At 59.7% G+C, this 9,066-nt stretch overlaps 1 non-coding gene across 1 annotated transcript; it reads left to right on the top strand.

The window, feature by feature from the left end:
• The first annotated feature begins 6,119 nt into the window (after positions 1–6,119).
• LOC142793071 (small subunit ribosomal RNA) lies at positions 6,120–7,934 on the top strand. Its single transcript, XR_012891422.1, has one exon. It is a non-coding gene; the product is annotated as a small subunit ribosomal RNA (ribosomal RNA).
• Positions 7,935–9,066: the final 1,132 nt, after the last annotated feature.

A 9,066-nucleotide genomic window follows, 5' to 3' on the forward strand; every position in this document is an offset into this window, starting at 1 on the left:
CCATGTCTGTTTGCCACAGTCTTCCCGGTGGTGCCGCACCCGGGCTCGCCCCGGCAGACGCGTTTTTTTTTTCTTTCGCCCCGGCAGACGTGGTTCCCCCCCCCCCCCCCCTTTTCGCTCGCCCCGGCTGACGAGGTTTTCGCGCCGCCCCGGCTGACGCAGTTTTCGCGCCGCCCCGGCTGACGCGGTTTCGTGCCGCCCCGGCTGACGCGGTTTTCGCGCCGCCCCGGCTGACGCGGTTTTTGCGTCGCCCCGGCTGACACGGTTCGGACTTTGCACTTTTCGGCTGTGCCTGGCTGGCGGCCCACTCACTCGATCGCCATGTCTGTTTGCCACAGTTTTCCCGGTGGTGCCGCACCCGGGCTTGCCCCGGCAGACGCGTTTTTTTTTTTTCTTTTCGCCCCGGCTGACGCAGTTTTCGCCCCGCCCCGGCTGACGCGGTTTCGTGCCGCCCCGGCAGACGCGGTTTTTTGCGCCGCCCCGGCTGACGCGGTTTTTGCCGCCCCGGCTGACGCAGTTCGGACTTTGCACTTTTTGGCTGAGCCTGGCTGGCGGCCCACTCACTCGATCGCCATGTCTGTTTGCCACAGTTTTCCCGGTGGTGCCGCACCCGGGCTCGCCCCGGCAGACGCGTTTTTTTTTTTCCTTCGCCCCGGCAGACGTGGTTCCCCCCCCCCTCCGTCTTTCTTTTTGTTTTTTTTTTCGCCGCGGCTGAAGTGGATTTTTCGGTGCCTCGACGCCCCGGTAGTCGCGGTTTTTCCGTTTCCGCACGGCCCCGGCTGACGCTGCTCGGTCACAGTCGCCTTTTGTGAGGATTGCAGACTTCTTGAGCGCGGGTGTTTTTTTTTTGTTGTTGTTGTTGTTTTATTACGCATTCGCTCCAGCAGACGCTGTTTAGACTTTTTGTTTCCTCTTTTATCCTGCGACGAGGTGACGAGGTTTATTCGGTGCCCCGCCGCCCCGGCTGAAGTGATTTTTCCTGTCCCGTGCCGCCCCGGCTGACGCGGTTGGGACTTCGCGTTTGTTCGGCCGCCACGGGTTTTGGCGCACTCGCTCGGTTGCTTGTTGTTGCCACTTGTTGCGAACCCAGGTTTCTTGAGCGAGCGCGGGCGTTTTTTCTTCCTTTCTTTCTTTGTTCTATGTGTTAGCGAATCGGCCTTTAATATCACACGAGGACTCACAACCAACAATTTTCAGTTTGAAGTGTAAAAAATCTGCAGGTGTTGACGTAACTGACTTGCCCCGTACCCTTGAGTACATCCATGAAGTTCTCGTAGTACTACTAAATCGCATTATTCCAAGTGGAGAAATTCCCATAAACTTGCAAACCTCTACACGAAAATCGGTGCGCGTGATAAAGTTGAAAATTATCGTCCGATATCAAATGTGCCTTCTATAACACAAATTCTAGGAAAAAAAAAAAAAAAACACTTGTTCGCCGTTTTCTGCGCCGTGACTGGCAGCACTCCGGCGAAGCGAAACGGGGTCGATTCGAGCACGATATCGGCGTCTTTCGACGTGCTCGCCGGCGACCGTCGCACGAGTACGTCGCACGAGCGCGTCTGCCGGGGCGCCGTTTGCGAAGCCGACGCAAAAGTGGGAACCGCCGCTCGGATGATCGCCGCTTTCGGCAGAGTGAGTGTTGGCACTCCGGGGAAGCGAAACAGCGTGAATGCGCCCACGAAATCGGCGTATTTTGAAGTGCCCGCCGGCGACCGTCGCACGAGTACGGTAAACCGCGTCAGCCGGGGCGTAGTTCGGGACGCCGACGAAAAAGTGGGAAGCGCAACTCGGATCTTCGCCGTTTTTGCAGGAGTGAGTGGCGGCCCTCCTGCGAGACCAAGAAGCATCGATTCGTGCACGAATTCGGCGCCTTTCGACGTGATCGCCGGCGACCGTCGCTCGAGTAGGGCAAACCGCGTCTGCCGGGGCGGGCTTCGGGACGCCGATGCGAAAGTGGGAAACGCTGCTCGGATGTTCGCCGTTTTTGGCCGAGTGAGTGCTGGCACTCGGGCGAAGCCAAACGGGGCCGATTACGGCACGATATCGGCGTCTTTCGACGTGCCCGGCGGCGACCGTCGCACGAGTACGGTAAACCGCGTCAGCCCGGGCGGAGTTCGGGACGCCGATGCGAAAGTGGAGAACGCCGCTCGGATCTTCGCCGTTTTTGGAGGAGTGAGTGGCGGCACTCCGGAGAAGCCAAGGAGCGCCAATTAGCGCACGATATCGGCGTCTTTCGACGCGCTCGCCGGCGACCGTCGAACGAGTAGGGCAAACCGCGTCTGCCGGGGCGGGGTTTACGACGCCGACGCAAAAGTGGGAACCGCCGCTCGGATGTTGGCCGTTTTTGGCAGAGTGAGTGCTGGCACACCGGCGACGCGAAAGAGCGCGAAAGCGCCCACGAAAGTGGCGTATTTGGACGTGCTTGACGGCGACCGCTGCAGGAGTACGAAAAACCACGTCAGCCGGGGCGAGCGACCCACGGCGGTCTGGGTGCTTATCGCTGCTATTATAGGGGCACCCCGGCAGACGCAGAAAAAAAAAATTTTTTTTCGACCTTCTTTTTTGCTGGTCGAGCTCGGGTAACCCAGGTCGCAATGGGAGCCGCGCACGAAAGCGGCGTCGCGAGACGCGTTCGCGGTCGCTAGTCGCACGAGCTCGGCAACCGCGTCAGCCGGCGCGGAGTTCGGGATGCCGACGGCTAAGTGGGTACCGCTGCTCGGATGTTCGCCGTTTTTGGCCGAGTGAGTGCTGGCACTCCGGCGAAGCGAAACGGGGCCGATTCGGGCACGATATCGGCGTATTTCGACGTGCTCGCCGGCGACCGTCGCACGAGTACGGCAAAGCGCGTCTGCCGGGGCGAGGTTTGCGATGCCGACGAAAAAGTGGGAAGCGCCGCTCGGATCTTCGCCGTTTTTGCAGGAGTGAGTGGCGGCCCTCCTGCGAGACCAAGAAGCATCGACTCGCGCACGATATCGGTGTCTTTCGACGTGCCCGCCGGCCACCGCCGCACGAGTACGGCAAACCGCGTATGCCGGGGCGGGGTTGGCGACGCCGACGCAAAAGTGGGAACCGCCACTAGGATGTTCGCCGTTTTTGGCAGAGTGAGTGCTGGCACACCGGCGACGCGAAAGAGCGCGAAAGCGCCCACGAAAGTGGCGTATTTGGACGTGCTTGACGGCGACCGCTGCAGGAGTACGAAAAACCACGTCAGCCGGGGCGAGCGACCCACGGCGGTCTGGGTGCTTATCGCTGCTATTATAGGGGCACCCCGGCAGACGCAGAAAAAAAAAATTTTTTTTCGACCTTCTTTTTTGCTGGTCGAGCTCGGGTAACCCAGGTCGCAATGGGAGCCGCGCACGAAAGCGGCGTCGCGAGACGCGTTCGCGGTCGCTAGTCGCACGAGCTCGGCAACCGCGTCAGCCGGCGCGGAGTTCGGGATGCCGACGGCTAAGTGGGTACCGCTGCTCGGATGTTCGCCGTTTTTGGCCGAGTGAGTGCTGGCACTCCGGCGAAGCGAAACGGGGCCGATTCGGGCACGATATCGGCGTATTTCGACGTGCTCGCCGGCGACCGTCGCACGAGTACGGCAAAGCGCGTCTGCCGGGGCGAGGTTTGCGATGCCGACGAAAAAGTGGGAAGCGCCGCTCGGATCTTCGCCGTTTTTGCAGGAGTGAGTGGCGGCCCTCCTGCGAGACCAAGAAGCATCGACTCGCGCACGATATCGGTGTCTTTCGACGTGCCCGCCGGCCACCGCCGCACGAGTACGGCAAACCGCGTATGCCGGGGCGGGGTTGGCGACGCCGACGCAAAAGTGGGAACCGCCACTAGGATGTTCGCCGTTTTTGGCAGAGTGAGTGCTGGCACTCCGGCGAAGCGAAAGAGCGCGAATGCGCCCACGAAAGTGGCGTGTTTGGACGTGCTTGACGACGACCACCGCAGGAAAACGAAAAACCACGTCAGCCGGGGCGAGCGACCCATGGCGGTCTGGGTGCTTATCGCTGCTATTATAGGGGCACCCCGGCAGACGCAAAAAAAAAAAAAATTTTTTTTCGACATTCTTTCTTGCTCGTCGACCTCGGGTGACCCAGGTCGCAGTGGGAGCCGCGCACGAAAGCGGCGTCGCGAGACGGCTTCGCGGTCGCTAGTCGCACGAGCTCGGCAACCGCGTCTGCCGGGGCGGAGTTCGGGACGCCGACGGCTAAGTGGGAACCGCCGCTCGGATGTTCGCCGTTTGTGGCCGAGTGAGTGCTGGCACTCCGGCGAAGCCAAACGGGGCCGATTCCGGCACGATATCGGCGTCTTTCTACGTGCTCGCCGGCGACCGTCGCACGAGTACGGCAAAGTGCGTCTGCCGGGGCGGGGTTTGCGACGCGTACGCAATAGTGAGAACCGTCGCTCGGATGTTCGTCGTCTTTCGCCGAGCCAGTGCTGGCACTCCGGCGAAGCCGAACGGAGCCGATTCGGGCACGATATCGGCGTCTTTCCACGTGCTCGCCGGCGACCGTCGCACGAGTACGGTAAACCGCGTCAGCCGGGGCGGAGTTCGGGACGCCGATGCGAAAGTGGGAAGCGCCGCTCGGATCTTCGCCGTTTTTGGAGGAGTCAGTGGCGGCACTCCGGTGAAGCCAAGGTGCGCCAATTCGCGCACGATATCGGCGTCTTTCGACGTGCCCGCCGGCCACCGTCGCACGAGTACGGCAAACCTCGTCTGCCGGGGCGGGGTTTGCGACGCCGACGCAAAAGTGGGAACCGCCGCTCGGATGTTCGCCGTTTTTGGCAGAGTGAGTGCTGGCACTCCGGCGAAGCGAAAGAGCGTGAATGCGCCCACGAAAGTAGCGTATTTGGACGTGCTTGACGGCGACCGCCGCAGGAGTACGAAAAACCACGTCAGCCGGGGCGAGCGACCCACGGCGGTCTGGGTGCTTATCGCTGCTATTATAGGGGCACCCCGGCAGACGCAGAAAGAAAAAAAAAAAAAAAATGGGGACATGGCGTGCGTCACCGTGCGGCTTCGCAGCGTTGCCGAAGTCGCCGAGCCCTTCGACTGAGCCGAACGGCGGACAGGGAACGTTGGTCGGCCGTTCTAACCTGTCGGTGCCACGCCGAGACGTCGTTAAGGAAAACCGCGTCGTGGGCCTCTACGACGCCGTCGAGTCGTTGTACGTTTGGTGTCCAGCGTGTCGGCGGCGAGTAGCGGACACGTCGTTCACGACTTCGGTCTTTCGCAGTCGACGCGAACTTGCGGAGAGTCGTGGTGCCTCACGTTTTCGGCAGAAACCGCGGCGGAATTTTCCCGTGCGTGCGCGCACGACCTCGGTGCTGTGCCGTCAGCGTAGTGTTGCACAAACTCGTGGCCTACCCAAGGTGCGGTACGTTTGCGGCCGTATCCTCGGTGGGAATTTCGTGAGTAGGGTCGCAAATTCTACGACCTCGGCGGGTTTGAGAGCGACGTAGACTTGTGGCACGCTCAACGTGCCACACGTTTCGGGGCACACCCGCGGTGAAATTTTCTCGAGTACGCTCGTATTAGTGCCCAAGGAGGTCTGGGTACTTATCGCTGCTATTATGTGGGGGTTCTCGTGAGCGGCGTACGCGAAAGCGACCGGGTGTCTGATATGCGGCGGGCTTCGGCCTCGTCAAGCGTGTCCTCGGGTCTGCTCCAGGGGAATCCACGGCAGTCGTCTGCAGCCTCATCCGCTTGATGCGTTAGGGGCTGGTTGTCGGACGGTGCCGTTTTACCACGATATCGAGGTGTGTTCCGTGTCGTCCTCGGGCGATTCAGATGCGAAAGCGCCGAAGACGCGGGCGTGACCCGTCGTCTGGCGGCTTTGCAGTCTCGGCTCCGTTGCTAGTTCCGGCCGGTCCACCGACAGTGCAGCGGGCTTGGGCAACCCGCACGGCGCGACCGAGTCGATGCAACGAAAAAGAGCGAGCATGAACGTGCTTCTTGCCGCACGGCTCCCACTCGTCTTTCGGGAAGGTTGTGCCGTAGCGAGCTCGAACGCCGTCATCTCGGAGTGCAAAATAAGCGTGTTGGGGCGCCTGAAGGTGGCCTCCGCCGCACACAGACTGCGTCCGGCCCGCCGAAGGCGAGGACGGACGCGCAGTCGAACGATTACCTGGTTGATCCTGCCAGTAATCATATGCTTGTCTCAAAGATTAAGCCATGCATGTCTAAGTACATGCCGAAATAAGGCGAAACCGCGAATGGCTCATTAAATCAGTTATGGTTCCTTAGATCGTTTCTTCCTACTTGGATAACTGTGGCAATTCTAGAGCTAATACATGCAGTGAGCCTGGAGCCCTTTGGGTAACGGGTGCTTTTATTAGACCAAGATCGATCGGGTTTCGGCCCGTATTGTGTGGTGACTCTGGATAACTTTGTGCTGATCGCATGGCCACGAGCCGGCGACGTTTCTTTCAAGTGTCTGCCTTATCAACTTTCGATGGTAGGTTACTTGCTTACCATGGTTGTTACGGGTAACGGAGAATCAGGGTTCGATTCCGGAGAGGGAGCCTGAGAAACGGCTACCACATCCAAGGAAGGCAGCAGGCGCGCAAATTACCCACTCCCGGCACGGGGAGGTAGTGACGAAAAATAACAATACGGGACTCTTTTGAGGCCCCGTAATTGAAATGAGTACACTCTAAATCCTTTAACGAGGATCAATTGGAGGGCAAGTCTGGTGCCAGCAGCCGCGGTAATTCCAGCTCCAATAGCGTATACTAAAGCTGCTGCGGTTAAAAAGCTCGTAGTTGGATCTCAGTTCCAGACGAGTAGTGCATCTACCCGATGCGACGGCTCGGACTGAACATCATGCCGGTTCTTTCTTGGTGCACTTCATTGTGTGCCTCGAGATGGCCGGTGCTTTTACTTTGAAAAAATTAGAGTGCTCAACGCAGGCGAGTCGCCTGAATAAACTTGCATGGAATAATAGAACAAGACCTCGTTTCTGTTCTGTTGGTTTTTGGAATACGAGGTAATGATTAAGAGGGACGGACGGGGGCATTCGTATTGCGGCGCTAGAGGTGAAATTCTTGGACCGTCGCAAGACGAACTACTGCGAAAGCATTTGCCAAGAATGTTTTCATTGATCAAGAACGAAAGTCAGAGGTTCGAAGGCGATCAGATACCGCCCTAGTTCTGACCATAAACGATGCCAACCAGCGATCCGCCTGAGTTACTCAAATGACTCGGCGGGCAGCTTCCGGGAAACCAAAGTATTTGGGTTCCGGGGGAAGTATGGTTGCAAAGCTGAAACTTAAAGGAATTGACGGAAGGGCACCACCAGGAGTGGAGCCTGCGGCTTAATTTGACTCAACACGGGAAAACTTACCCGGCCCGGACACTGGGAGGATTGACAGATTGAGAGCTCTTTCTTGATTCGGTGGATGGTGGTGCATGGCCGTTCTTAGTTGGTGGAGCGATTTGTCTGGTTAATTCCGATAACGAACGAGACTCTAGCCTATTAAATAGGTGCGGGGTTCCCAGCACCTTACAACCTTCTTAGAGGGACAAGCGGCTCCTAGCCGCACGAAACAGAGCAATAGCAGGTCTGTGATGCCCTTAGATGTCCGGGGCCGCACGCGCGCTACACTGAAGGAAGCAGCGTGTCTTTATCCCTGTCTGAAAAGACTGGGTAACCCGTGGAACTTCTTTCGTGATTGGGATAGGGGCTTGCAATTGTTCCCCTTGAACGAGGAATTCCCAGTAAGCGCGAGTCATAAGCTCGCGTTGATTACGTCCCTGCCCTTTGTACACACCGCCCGTCGCTACTACCGATTGAATGATTTAGTGAGGTCTTCGGACCGATGTCCGGCGCGGCCTTTCGGTTGCGCCGGTCTGTTGGAAAGATGACCAAACTTGATCATTTAGAGGAAGTAAAAGTCGTAACAAGGTTTCCGTAGGTGAACCTGCGGAAGGATCATTAACGGATTGTGAAGGGTGAGCGCCTCAGCTGCGTCTGCGCCCGACACTTTCTGCCGCTGACCCCGTTTGGACGCGGGGTCGGCTTTTCCCCACGGGGCTGCCTGAATGTGGAGCGGCACCCCGTGACAAATTGTTGCGCCCAGCGGACGCCAACACCGCGACCTTGGACGGTCGGCCAGGTGGCGGACGCGGGTACAAACGGCGCAACGCACTCATAGGTCGGCTTTCGACCCGCCACTGCACCGTGGCTCGAAGCGCTCGAAATGCGCGACCCGACCGCTGCGGGACCGCCTAGTACTGTAAACAGGAGCGGCGGAGCGCGAACGGCGAGTCGTGGTTACGTCGGTAGAAGGCGAGGCTGCGCGTTCCCGAAACGCCAGCCGAGTGCCCTCCCGACCGTTCGAGCGTGCAAGAACGAGACCCGACAATCGCGCGGCGACTGCCAAGTACGAGAGGAACGGCACAAGCGTCGGCGGTCGGTCAAGGAACTGGCGATGTGACGGGTCCGCTGTGCACCAGTGCATACCGTCCCGCCGTCCGCGGCAAGCGCCTCCGCGTCCTCGGGTGACGGAGGCTGCCGGTCGGTTCTTGCAGGCGAGGGATCTCGCTGGCACCGGTTCGCGTTGACGCGCGGCCGGTCATGGCACGGCGATGCGACGGCCGAGGTGCGCAGTACTCGATGGAGGAACCGCACGCTCCGATGACCGTCCCGCCCTCCGCGGCGTATGCGTACCGACCGTAATGGTTGCAGCAGCGCCGGCCGGCTTTTGAATTCGCCACACGAAACACGGTGCGAGATCGCGGTTAGGGGAGCGTCGACGTTGCCAGGCGTTTTGCTTGCTGCCGAGGGAAAGGCGGCACGGCCACGTCGCGCTCGTCGCGATTAGCGGGTCTGCGCGCTTTGGGAAGGTGCCGCAACGACTTGCCGAAAGAGGAAGCACGGAAGAACGAGGGACTTGGACGTCCCGACAATTGAACGCACTTGCGGCCAGGCCCTTGCTGGCTTCGTTCTTCCGCCTCGAGTAGGCTCGTACGCGGCTCCGGCGCCGAAAGTGGTCCTTGGCACCGACTTCGGTGGACGTGGGAAGTGCCGCGCAAGTACGGCGCGCCTGGCTCCACCTGTTGGCTAAAGT

This window comes from Rhipicephalus microplus, unplaced genomic scaffold (assembly GCF_043290135.1).
Source record: "Rhipicephalus microplus isolate Deutch F79 unplaced genomic scaffold, USDA_Rmic scaffold_273, whole genome shotgun sequence".
Taxonomy (NCBI): Eukaryota; Metazoa; Arthropoda; class Arachnida; order Ixodida; family Ixodidae; genus Rhipicephalus; species Rhipicephalus microplus.